Source organism: Hemiscyllium ocellatum, chromosome 38, assembly GCF_020745735.1.
Source record: "Hemiscyllium ocellatum isolate sHemOce1 chromosome 38, sHemOce1.pat.X.cur, whole genome shotgun sequence".
Lineage (NCBI taxonomy): Eukaryota > Metazoa > Chordata > Chondrichthyes > Orectolobiformes > Hemiscylliidae > Hemiscyllium > Hemiscyllium ocellatum.
Window position 1 is genome coordinate 34,122,801 of NC_083438.1, and position 12,869 is coordinate 34,135,669.

The window sequence follows — 12,869 nt, forward strand, 5'->3', positions numbered from 1 at the left end:
CATTTGACCTGCACACCTTTAGGCTGTGGGAGGAAACCGGAGTACCCGGAGAAAGCCCACGCACACACGGGGAGAACGTACAAACTCCGCACAGACAGTTACCCGAGGCTGGAATCGAACCCAGGTCCCTGGCGCCGTGAAGCAGCAGTGCGAACCACTGAGCCACCAAGTCGCCCCTAGAGGCTTCAACATGAAGAAAAATCACACGGTAATGCGGTCTCAGTGTAAAGCCCTCTTCCTGCCCCAGTCCCACCACGTGTACACCGCCTGAACTTACCAGTTGGTTCTCTCGAACCGTTCATGTTGCAGCTCTCCGACAGGTCGGCCTGCAGCCTGATCTCTGCTCCCTCTGCGGGGGTAACCACAGCGCAGTCCAGGGAGACCGCCGGGGGGGCCATGGATCCTATCAGTCCCCCGCCGCCGACAGTGGTGGTGGGCACAGACAGGGAGTGGCCGCGGGAGGCCGAGGGGGTGCTGGGGGCAGGCGGCTGTGGCTGGGAGCCGTCTTGGTGACGCTGGCCGGAGCTCGGGGCTTGGCTGGAGGCCGGAGTCGGGGAGTAGCTCAGCACCATCAGGGCCTCAGCAGCTTCCTGGTGCAGCTGCTCCTCGGACAGGAGCGAGACGAAGGAGAGCCTCCTCGGGGCACAGAGCGCCTTCCCACTTCGCGTCGGAGTCTGAAAGTCACAACAGCATCAATTATACAGCACCAGCACAGGCTCTTCAGCCCCTCCCTCCCAATGCTAGCCTCCTCCCTCCCCATCATCATACCTTCTTCTCCTTCCATGCCCACGGCTTCCCAGTCGAACCCTCCCAGTACCCCACGGGCACAGAGCCACAGAAAGGTGGTGCTCTCCTGTTACTGTCACTGGACTCGCAATTCAGAGATCCAGGTTAAAGACAAGGCTTCAACTCCCTATCACCACTGCGGCTGGTGCCATTTGAATTCAATTGTCTCACAAATCAATGGGATCTTGATCAGATGGGCCGATGGGCTGAGGAGTGGCAGATGGAGTTTAATTTAGATAAATGTGAGGTGCTGCATTTTGGGAAAGCAAATCAGAGCAAGACTTATACACTTAATGGTAAGGTCCTGGAGTGTATTACTGAACAAAGAGACCTTGGAGTGCAGGTTCATAGCTCCTTGAAAGTGTAGGCACAGGTAGATAGGATAGTGAAGGCGGCGCTTTCCTTTATTGGTCAGAGCACTGTGTAGGAGCTGGGAGGTCATGTTGCGGCTGTACAGGGCATTGGTTAACTCCTTTTGGAATATTGTGTGCAATTTTGGTTTCCTTCCTACCGGAATGATATTATGAAACTTGAAAGGGTTCAGAAAAGATTTAAAAGGATGTTGCCAGGGTTAGAGCATTTGAGCTACAGGGAGAGGGGCTGGATAGGTTGGGGCTGTTTTCCCTGCAGCATCAGATGCTGAGGGGTGATCATGAGGGGCATGGATAGGATAAATAGACAAGGTCTTTTCCCTGGGGTGGGGGAGTCCAGAACTGGAGGGCATAGGTTTAGGGTGAGGGGGAAAGACTTAAAAGGGACCAAAGGGACAACTTTTTCACACAGAGGAAGGTGCGTGTATGAACTGAGCTGCCAGAGGAAGTGGTGGAGGCTGGTACAATTACAACATCTAAAAGGCATCTGAATGGGTATAGGAATAGGAAGGGTTTGGAGGGATATGTGCCAGGTGCTGGCAAATGGCACTAGATTAGTTTAGGATATCTGGTCAGCATGGATAAATTGGACCAAAGGGTCTGTTTCCATGCAGTACATCTCTCTGATTCTATTTGGGAATGGACAGCTAGTCTTTGACTGGAAGAATGAGAAAAGCAGAGTGTTATTTATATGGGCTGAAGGGCCTGTTTTCATATTGTAGGTAATCTAATCTCATCGAAATGGGGAATGACAGCAGAATTACCAGGCACAGAGGGATCGAGATGTTCCAATGAATGAGAGAAGGAATGTTAGATTGCAGGTTGCAGCAAGAGACAGAGAAAGCTACTCTCCTCACGTTTCTTATACTTGAGCACATGCTGCAATGAAATGTAAATCTAACTCGAGAGGAATTGAACATTCAGCATGAGGCATTCTGCTTCAGGCATATAGGCCATTGGGGAGACCGCATCTTGAATACGTGTGCAGCCTCAGTCTCTTCATTTAAGGAAGAGTCGAACTGGATTGGAGCTGGTTCAGAGGAGGGTAACTGGATGGATACTTGGAGCGAGTCATAGAGATGTATAGCAAGGAAACGGACCCTTCGATCCAACCCGTCCATGCTGACCAGCTAACCCAAGCCAATCTAGTCCCGTTTGCCAGCACTTGGCCCATATCCCTCCAAATCATTTCTATTCACACGCCCATCCAGATGCCTTTTAAATGTTGCAATTGTACCACCCTCCACCACTTCCTCTGGCAGCTCATTCCATACACATACCACCCTCTGGGTGAAAAAGTTGCCCCTTAGGTCCCTTTTATATCTTTCCCCTCTCACCCTAAACCTATATCCTCTAGTTCTGGACTCCCCCACCCCAGGGAAAAGACTTTGTCTATCTATCCTATCCATGATTTTATAAACCTATGAGGAAAGGGTTGGACAGACTGGGCTAGTTTCCCCTGGAGATTAGGGAGTGAGGGGTGACTCGATTGACGGGGGTAAAATCCTGGGTGGTGTAAAAAAGGCAGATGGGGAAAGCATCTCTCCGTTGGTGGGTCAGTCCGGAATGAGTGGGACACTTAAAATTAACAGTCACCCTTTCAGGATTGAGATAAATGGATTTATTTTTCCTGTGAGATAGTTTTGTGATCTCAGAAGGTGGTGAGGGCAGGTTCTTTGAATATTCGTAAAATGGGACTAGATAATAGGGGATCAAGGTTGACCTGGGATAAGTGGAAATGGGCAATTTGAAACAGAAAAAGAGTGGCCATAATCTTACAGAACAGTGGAGCAGGCCCGAGGGTCTCTCTCTACTCCGGTTCCTTATGGTCATCTGTTTTATTTGTGTGACAGGCAGCAAACACTGAAAAAGCTGACAATGCCCATATCCCATGAAAGGGATTTCAATATAATAGTCCAAAAAATAATAACATGAACTCCGTGACTTGGTGATTATCACGGCTACCTCGCAGCGCTGGGGACTGGGTTCGATTCCAGCTTCGGGCGACTGTCTGTGTGGAGTTTGCACATTCTCCCAGCGTCTGCGTGGGTTTCCTCCGGGTGCTCCGGTTTCCTCCCACAACGGGAAAAAGCGATGTTTGGAGATCAGAGTCAAAAAATGTGGTGCTGGAAAAGCACAGCCTGTCAGGCAGCATCCGAGGAGCAGAAGAGTTGTCGTTTCGAGTGTAAGCTCTTACTGACCTTATTCCCATATTCCTGATAAAGCGCTTCTGCTCAAAACATCGACTCTCCTGCTCATCGGATGCTGCCTGACCGGCTGTGTTTTTCCAGCACCACGCATTTTGACTCTTTCCTCCCACAGTCCATAGATGTGCAGGTGAGGTGGACTGCCAAGACTAGCGGGGTTAGGCGGATTGCTCCTTGGAGGATTGGAGCAGACTTGAGTGGCCAAATGGCCTCCATCTGCACTGTAGGGATTCCATGACACAGAGCTGTGCAAGCTGTCAGTTCGGCAGATGCCCTGGTCGATCTGCACCCAGACTTTTGTAGTGATGCGGGGACCCGCTGGAATCATTTACAGCATCAAGGCCATTCCAATGGCCCACTATCCAACAGATATCCTGGCCCGCCTACATCGAGAGGCAACAAAGAGTGGGAAGCAAAGCTGGGATAGTACTGGCACCTACCTGGTATGCTGCTCTGGGTCTAACAGGCGTGCACTCGGTCTGACTGGAACTGTTTGCCTGGGATGCGGGAGGCTGTGGCACAGGCAAAGACTCACTGCCCGAGATGCTGGGCCTCACCGTCCCACAGATGTAGGGAACCAGCGGCCGGGACTCAATGTGAGGAGAGCAAGGTGTTAGTCCGGGTGAGGAGGCCGATAATGGAAACCTGCAACAGTGAGAAGGGAAAAGATGATGGACTGATTCACCATCCAAGGACCGATGAAGTGCAATTAACTCCCCGTGACAGCTCACAGGCTGAGGACAACACTTTGAAGAAAAGCTTTGCATTTCAATTGCATCTTTCACTAAGTCTGGATGAAGTGAAAACATGGCAGGCAAATCTTCTAAAACCAGCAGAATGACCTAGACCTGGTCAGGATTGGGGGTGGGGGAGGTGGGGAGGCGATGGGGAGTACACTTTGGCACAGATGTGGGTCAGTGTTTACACTAGGTCCAAAGGAGCAGTGTGAGTATTTACAGTAAATCTCCAGAAAGTGTGTTGGGAGTTAGAAACACACCAGCAAGAACTCCCCTGATCATTCACCTCCACCCAAGAGACTGGAATTAGAATCATAGAGATGTACAGCATGGAAACTGACCCTTCGATCCAACCCGTCCATGCTGACCAGCTAACCCAAACCAATCTAGTCCCGTTTGCCAGCACTTGGCCCATATCCCTCCAAACCCTTTCTATTCACACGCCCATCCAGATGCCTTTTAAATGTTGCAATTGTACCAGCCTCCACCACATCCTCTGGCAGCTCATTCCAAACACGTACCACCCTCTGCGTGAAAAGGTTGCCCCTTAGGTCTCTTTTATATCTTTCCCCTCTCACCCTAAACCTATGCCCTCTAGTTCTGGACTCCCGACACCCCAGGGAAAGACTTTGTCAATTTATCCTATCCATGCCCCTCATGATTTTATAAACCTCTAAGGTCACCCCTCAGCCTCCGACGCTCCAGGGAAAACAGCCCCAGCCTGTTCAGCCTCTCCCTGTAGCTCAAACGGTCCAACCCTGGCAACATCCTTGTAAATCTTTTCTGAACCCTTTCAAGTTGCACAACATCTTTCCGATAGGAAGGAGACTAGAATTGCGCACAATTTCCAACAATGGCCTAACCAATGTCCTGTACAGCCCCGATATGACCTCCCAACTCCTGTACTCAATACTCTGACCGATAAAGGAAAGCATACCAAACGCCTTCTTCACAATCCTATGCACCTGCAACTTGGCTTCAGTCTTATCCAAGTGTAAGCACTGCTGACAGTGCAACATTCCCTGAATGCCGCACTGGATTTTTTTTGTCCTACTCATTCGTCCAATGTGAGACTGCTGGTGTTTACAGCTCTTTCTAAAGGTCTTCTCTCTAAATATCAACACGCTTTCTGGACATCTACTGTCAATACTGACATTGTTCCTGGGAGCTAATGTAAACACTGACCCACACTCCCCAGGCACACCCGTCAACACCCACACTCCCCAAGGCACATCTGTCAACACCCTCACTCCCCAGTCACGCCCGTCAACACCCACACTCCCCAGGCACGCCTGTCAACACCCACACTCCCCAGGCACGCCTGTCAACACCCACACTCCCCAGGCATTCCCGTCAACACCCTCACTCCCCAGGCACGTCTGTCAACACCCTCACTCCCCAGGCACGCCCGTCAACACCCTCACTCCCCAGGCACGTCTGTCAACACCCACACTCCCCAGGCACGCCCGTCAACACCCACACTCCCCAGGCACGCCTGTCAACACCCTCACTCCCCAGGCACGCCTGTCAACACCCACACTCCCCAGGCATGCCTGTCAACACCCACACTCCCCAGGCACACCCGTCAACACCCTCACTCCCCAGGCACGCCCGTCAACACCCTCACTCCCCAGGCACGTCTGTCAACACCCACACTCCCCAGGCACGCCCGTCAACACCCTCACTCCCCAGGCACGCCCGTCAACACCCACACTCCCCAGGCACGTCTGTCAACACCCGCACACCCCAGGCACGCCCGTCAACACCTTCACTCCCCAGGCACGCCCGTCAACACCCACACTCCCCAGGCACACCCGTCAACACCCTCACTCGCCAGGCACGCCCGTCAACACCCTCACTCCCCAGGCACGCCTGTCAACACCCTCACTCCCCAGGCACGCCTGTCAACACCCACACTCTCCAGGCACGCCCGTCAACACCCTCACTCCCCAGGCACGCCCGTCAACACCCACACTCCCCAGGCACACCCATCAACACCCTCACTCCCCAGGCACGCCTGTCAACACCCTCACGGCCCAGGCACGCCCGTCAACACCCACACTCCCCAGGCACGCCTGTCAACACCCACACTCCCCAGGCACGCCTGTCAACACTCACACTCCCCAGGCACGCCCGTCAACACCCACACTCCCCAGGCATGCCAGTAAATTCTGACACACTCTCTAGGCACTCCTGAAAAAACTGACACACTTCGATGCACGCTTGAGACACTGACACACTCCTACGGAGTCCCCCTAATTACTGACCTGGCCTGAAGAAGGGTCCTGTCTGAAACATCGACTCTCTTGAGCCTTGGATGCTGCCTGACCTGCTGTGCTTTTTCCAGTGTGACCCTTTATCAACTCACGCTCACGGAAACACTGACACTCTTCTGGGGACTCCCTGTAAATATTGACACTCTCCCTCCCTTGAGCGGGGGTCTCTAAATGCTAATGAGCCTGTAACTGTTAACACGTGCCCAAAGGAACACCATCTAAATACTGTCCCACTCCCAGGAGAGCCCTGATAAAGCCCAGGGATTTCCAGCTAATGCTGTCACACTGTCAATGGTCTTCCAGTGAGTAGTGAGAACATGGCGTGGGGTGGAGGGGGTGCAGCATTCACTCCCGAGATCCCATCAAACACGGACATTAATTCGGTGATCGTGCCCCACCGGTCTGAACTGACCTGAGGGCAAACAGGGTCAGAGTGCCTCACCTGACCGGGTTGGTGAACTGCAGTGACGTGATGTGGGGACTCGGATACCAGTAGGGAGCGGTGTGCTGTTGGTGCAATGGCTGACCGGAGATTGGTGGCTGTGCCATGGCGTCACTCTGGCCCTGGTGTGGTGACACAACACTCTCTATAGCCAGGACCACATCTCCATGGCAACGCTCTACAGGGAGAGAGAAACATGGTGAAAGCATGCAACATGTGAACATATATTTGATTTTGTATGCGCGGGAGAGAACGAAAGGGAAGATTAGCTTAATACTGAGAAAGGTGACCGTGAATCCATCGTTGGGGAAAAAAACGCATCTGGTCTACCAAAACCCTTTATGGAAAGAAACCTCTTGGCTTCGGCCTACATGCAACTCCAGGCCCACAGCAATGTGGTTGGCTCAAAACTGCCCCTCTGGGCAATTAGGGTTGGGGAATAAACGCAGGGCTTGGCCAGTGGCGCCCTCATCCAGAGAATGAATGAAAGAAAAATGAATACTATCCCATTTTGTAAAATTGTAGAAGCTTCCAGTGTGGTGGCAAGCCATTCAGCCCATCTAATCCACACTGACCCTCCAAAGAGCATCCCACCTACTCCCCTTGTTTTGGTCAGAGGGGCTCGGAGTCTGTTATGGTCTCCCAAGCAAAACTGGAGGGTCCCAGCAAGACCCACCAGGTTTGGCCAAGGGTAACACACCATTGACGTTTCTGAGCTGCCCACTTCCCCCAGCCGTGTTCTCACTCACCCAGGACGGTCTCCAGTAGACGCGGGCTGTGCTGAGGGAACACCTGGCAGAGCAGGGCGTGGTGGCTGGGGTAGCCATGGATGAGGGTCGGCGGAGGGCCGTTGTGCAGGGTGGGGGTGCCCACATCAGGACAAGACGTACAGGTGACTCGCGTCGGCGGGAAGGCGGTGTGCTACTGAGTGATCCTGCACGCTGGCTGCATCGCCCGCTGCAGGAAAAACAACACGATCCGATTAGCTGCACAATTGGTGACCCGCTCGTCTGGGGAGGGGGTTCCTGCGATTCCTCCCCCTCCGCGATCGCGACACAGGAACTCGCACCCGCACGGAGCTGGGTTTAAACTCCCATCGACTGCAGTCTGAGCACAGATCTCTGGCGTTAAATCATCCAATAAAGGTCAACACTGGACCACTGCACCCACTGGATCATATTGACACTTTCCAGGTTCACAGGCTGGAATTCTTCACTGGATTATTTTCACCCAAGTGAGACAAAAGGAAAAGTCAAAAATCCAGGACAATTAAGCCGAGAAAATCCATCTGAATAATCCATTTGATATAGGTTGACAGGTGAGTGATCCCAATCTGCCTTGTCATCTGAAACTGCCTTCTTTGGGGGAGGGGCTGTCGCTGGTAGGGCCCGGCATTTATTGCTCATCCCTAACTGCCCCCTGTCAAGGTGGAGTTTAGATTAGATTAGATTATTTTACAGTGTGGAAACAGGCCCTTCAACGCGACAAGTGCACACCAACCCTCCGAACAGCAACCCACCCAGACCAATTCTCCTATATTTACCCGTCCACCTCACACTACGGGCAATTTAGAACGGCCAATTCACCTAACCTGCACAGTTGTTGTACCTTTATTCCAAATAACACAGTGCCTGATGGTCCAATCACTCTACCCTGCGCGGGCTGACTACCTTGGCAGAGGAGTTGACTGAGAATTCAGGGGTAGACACTTCTCTCACTGGGTGGCAGGAATCCTGGTCTGGGAAATGGAAAGGTATAGTGGTCTCCATACTCATCTCCTTGATAATGGTTGCTGGAGTACTGATAGCTGTAGGATGTTGTGTCATACCTTGTGCACGGGGACCAACCCAGCAGCTGACTAAACAAATGTCCCTAACTGGTAATCAGCGACAGGAACTTTACCCGTTGAACCATGAGGGGATGAGTGATATGAAGATGTTTCCAAGATAGATGAGGTCTCAGGGATGCTGCTTGCAAACTTGGAGGTGGCCTGTGCAGAAGGTAACAATTATTAGCCTAAAAGAAAAGGGGGAATTGTGGAGAATATGCTTGTGAAGAATGTAAGTGTTCCTTCTGCAAGAGGCTTGTAAAAAAATTAATTTTGTGTAAAATAATACGGCTCGGTGCTGCAGAAACCACAATCAGAGGGTCATAAGGCTCAGTGTGGACCATAGTGGGCGGAATGTTGCCTTAGCAAACACGTACACAAAACCACAAACAGGTCATAAGGCTCAGTGTGGGGGAGAAGTGTTGAGCTAGCAAACACGTACACAGTTTGCAGCGAAAAGGGATGCACGCTAACAAAAGACCACAGAGGGATGTGGTAAAACGGTCAAGCTAACACTTGCACTTTGTCACGTATAAGGCCAAGTAAGGCAAGAAACAAACAAGAGTAAGGGGCGACAGCCTTCGAGTGGTGGGAGAAGTAAACAGAGCAGGAGTGAAGTGGGTAGCTTATGATAGGTTTGACACTTTGTATGCTAAGCCAATAAGGTAAAAGAGGAGTACCGAGAGACTCAGTTGAACTGTATAACTTGCGATGTAACATGTTAATCGGGTGTGCCCACTTGTCATCCATTCTTATAAGAATGTTTTAATAAATACCTGCTTCGGAATTTGACTCAGACTGAAATTATTGAAGAGTGAGAGCCACTCCTCATACCAATAAGGGGGAACACACAGAGGATCGGGGGTGACATGGGTAGACAGACAAATGGAAGTACAAGACAATATATTTCACAGAACAGCAAAGGGATTTATTTTTTTTCTATTTAAGGTGACTTACGTGACAGACACCCCAGACCTCCCAAACCTGTTTACAGTAGGGACAATTCACCCCTCACTGTACCAAGCCCCAGAGGGGGACATGTTCGGATAATGGAAGTGACCCACTCCATTAGTCAGGAGTTCCGTGCTAACTTGCAGGCCCTCACCACTTTGGGATATGGATTTTTGGGATCTCTATGTTTGGGCGGTGGTGGGGGGGGGGGATGCGGGGCGGGGTGGTCAGCAGGGCTCCTCAGTGTTAAAATCTGAAGTTATCCTGTATATGGTCTGACAACCCTAGGCAACAGTACCTCAAAATCTCTGGAAGCAATTAACACAGAGCTAGCTGAACTCAGACTCTATACACACAACAGACACATTACACGGTGGACTATCAATCAGCACAGCAAGGGGGAGTTTGGACAATTATTGGTGACAATTGTATTACCCATGTTATTGATGCCTCTCATAATATTACAGAAGCCATCAAGAATATCTGAGAGCAGCTAGACAGTTTTCGACAAGGAGCTACAATTACAGGCTAAATTGTTTGCTAGGTAAATCTTGGGAATCCTATTTGGCACACGGGATAGTTCTCCTCATTGCACTCATGCTGGTATTCTATGTGGCCTCGGGTGTTTAAAGCTCTGCACCAGCAGCGAGTATCACCACGGAAGAGTCCCCAATGAAATTGGCACTCCATGATACCGTTTGGGAGGAGGAGCTCTCGCTACATTCAAATTGGATCTCCAAAATTGCCTCCTTGACCACAAAGGGGTGGAGGTGTGGGGGCAGTGAAGTGGGAGATGGAATGGGGCAGGGTGATAATAGACACACGGACACACAAGATGGCAGCTGAACCATACCTTGGCGAGGTAACGCACAAGGTAACCACCAAACCACAATATGGAGAGAGAGAGACAGCAGAGCAAACATAGATACTGCCTGAGGTCACCAGAATGCCAGCACAATACACTCATAATCTAGTTGATTAATTAAAGGCGGGTGGGGGAGAATACACATGAGTAGCATACATTGCCCACCAAAGTGTCTGGGTCCAGCCAACACCTTTGATAGAAATGCTAACAGTTTGATACGGACTCAATACAAGGTGATAATAGCCAGGGCTGCAGTAATTGTCCTTCTCAGGAAGAGCGATTAGCGCCCATTACTACAGCAATAGATTTCCATGCTGATATTGAAACTGACAATGTTTGTGCTGAAACTAATAATGACTGCATCAAAAGTATCAATGATTCTGCAATGTTTACCATAAACAAACTATGTTACAAAGTCAATAACCTCATCACTGACCTATTGTATCACAAAATATATAAAAGCTTCTTGACATAGATGACCACTGTGCTGTTGGTGTCTTTCTCTCCCTGTAGCTCCGGTATTTCCTTGTGTAATTGTCATTGTCATTGAACCCTGACTCTGACCCCGAGAAATGTGAGTTTACAATTATAAATTCAATCTTCACATTAAATAGTGCATCCTTTAAATTACAATGGTGCTTGAAAGTTTAAAATCAATTGAAAATCATCAATTTGCTAGGAAACCACTTCCTAATATGATTGCAAAACATCAGGAAATGGAACATAGAACAGTACAGCACAGAACAGGCCCTTCAGCCCACGATGTTGTGCTGACCATTGATACTCATGGATACTTTGCAGAACAATAAAAGATCAAACAACAAACTATGGCATTTTTTAAAAAGTCATTGTTCATAAACAGAGATTTCTAAAAGAGAACTAATTTCAAGATGCATTGTAGGATGAGCTCAAAGCTGTGTATATGTTCAGCAAGGCAGCTATGATTGTCACATGCTGCCAATTCCAACAACCCTTCCATCGTGAACAAAATTAGGGCGCATGGTATTGGGGGCAAAGTACTAACTTGGATTGAAAGGTGGTTGGCTGATAGGAAACAAAGAGTACTGATAAATGGCTCCATTTCAGAATGGCAGGCAGTGACCAGTGGGGTACCGCAGGGACCAGTGCTGGGACCGCAGCTTTTTACAATATATGTTCATGATATAGAAGATGGTATTAGTAATAACATTAGCAAATTTGCTGATGATACTAAGCTGGGTAAAATCTGAGGAGGATGTTAGGAGATTACAAGGTGACCTGGACAGGTTAGGTGAGTGGTCAGATGCATGGCAGATGCAGTTTAATGTGGATAAATGTATGATTATCCATTTGGTGGCAAGAACAGGAAGGCAGATTGCTACCTAAATGGAATCAATTTAGGTAAGGGGGCAGTAGAGAGAGATCTGGGTGTTCTTGTACACCAGTCAATGAAGGTAAGCATGCAGGTACAGCAGGTAGTGAAGAAGGCTAACAGCATGCTGGCCTTCATAACAAGAGGGATTGAGTATAGAAGCAAAGGGATTCTTCTGCATCTGTACAGGGCCCTGGTGAGACCACACCTGGAGTACTGCGTGCAGTTCTGGTCTCCAAATTTGAGGGTAGACATTCTGGCTATTGAGGGAGTGCAGCATAGGTTCACGAGGTCAATTTCTGGAATGGCAGGACTACCTTTAAGCTGAAAGAATGGAGTAATTGGGCTTGTAGACCCTTGAACGTAGAAGACTGAGAGGGGATCTGATTGAGACATATAAGATTATTAAAGAATTGGACACTCTGGAGGCAGGAACCATGTTTCCGCTGATGAGTGAGTGCTGAACCAGAGGACATGGCTTAAAAATACGGGGTAGACCATTTAGGACAGAGATGAGAAGAAACTTCTTCACCCAGAGAGTGGTGGCTGTGTGGAATGCTCTGTCCCAGAGGGCAGTGGAGGCCCAGTCTCTGGATTCATTTAAAAAAAAGTTGGATTGAGCTCTCAAGGTTCGTAAATCAAGGGTTATGGAGATAAGGCAGGAACAGGATACCGATTAAGGATGATCAGCCATGATCATATTGAATGGTGGTGCAGGTTCGAAGGGCAGAATGGCCTACTCCTGCACCTATTGTCTATTTCACACCTGGACCCAACACACCCTTCTCAGCTCTGGAATTGTGGTTTGGCGGGATTGGGTTTCCCTCCGTTAGCTGAGAGGCAGGTCTCCACCATGTTGAGTGTTAGCAAGACTAATACCTTTAAATTGTTCTTCCCACCCAGAGTAATGCGCAGTATAGAAAACCCACACAAGTGTGGTAGGATCTAGTTGTATGAGGAGGTGTCCAAAATCTCAAAATTCTGTTGAGATACAGAAATGCTGATAGGTTGATGGGAGGATAAGGCATTTGATGGCAAGTCAGAATGGAAAAAAG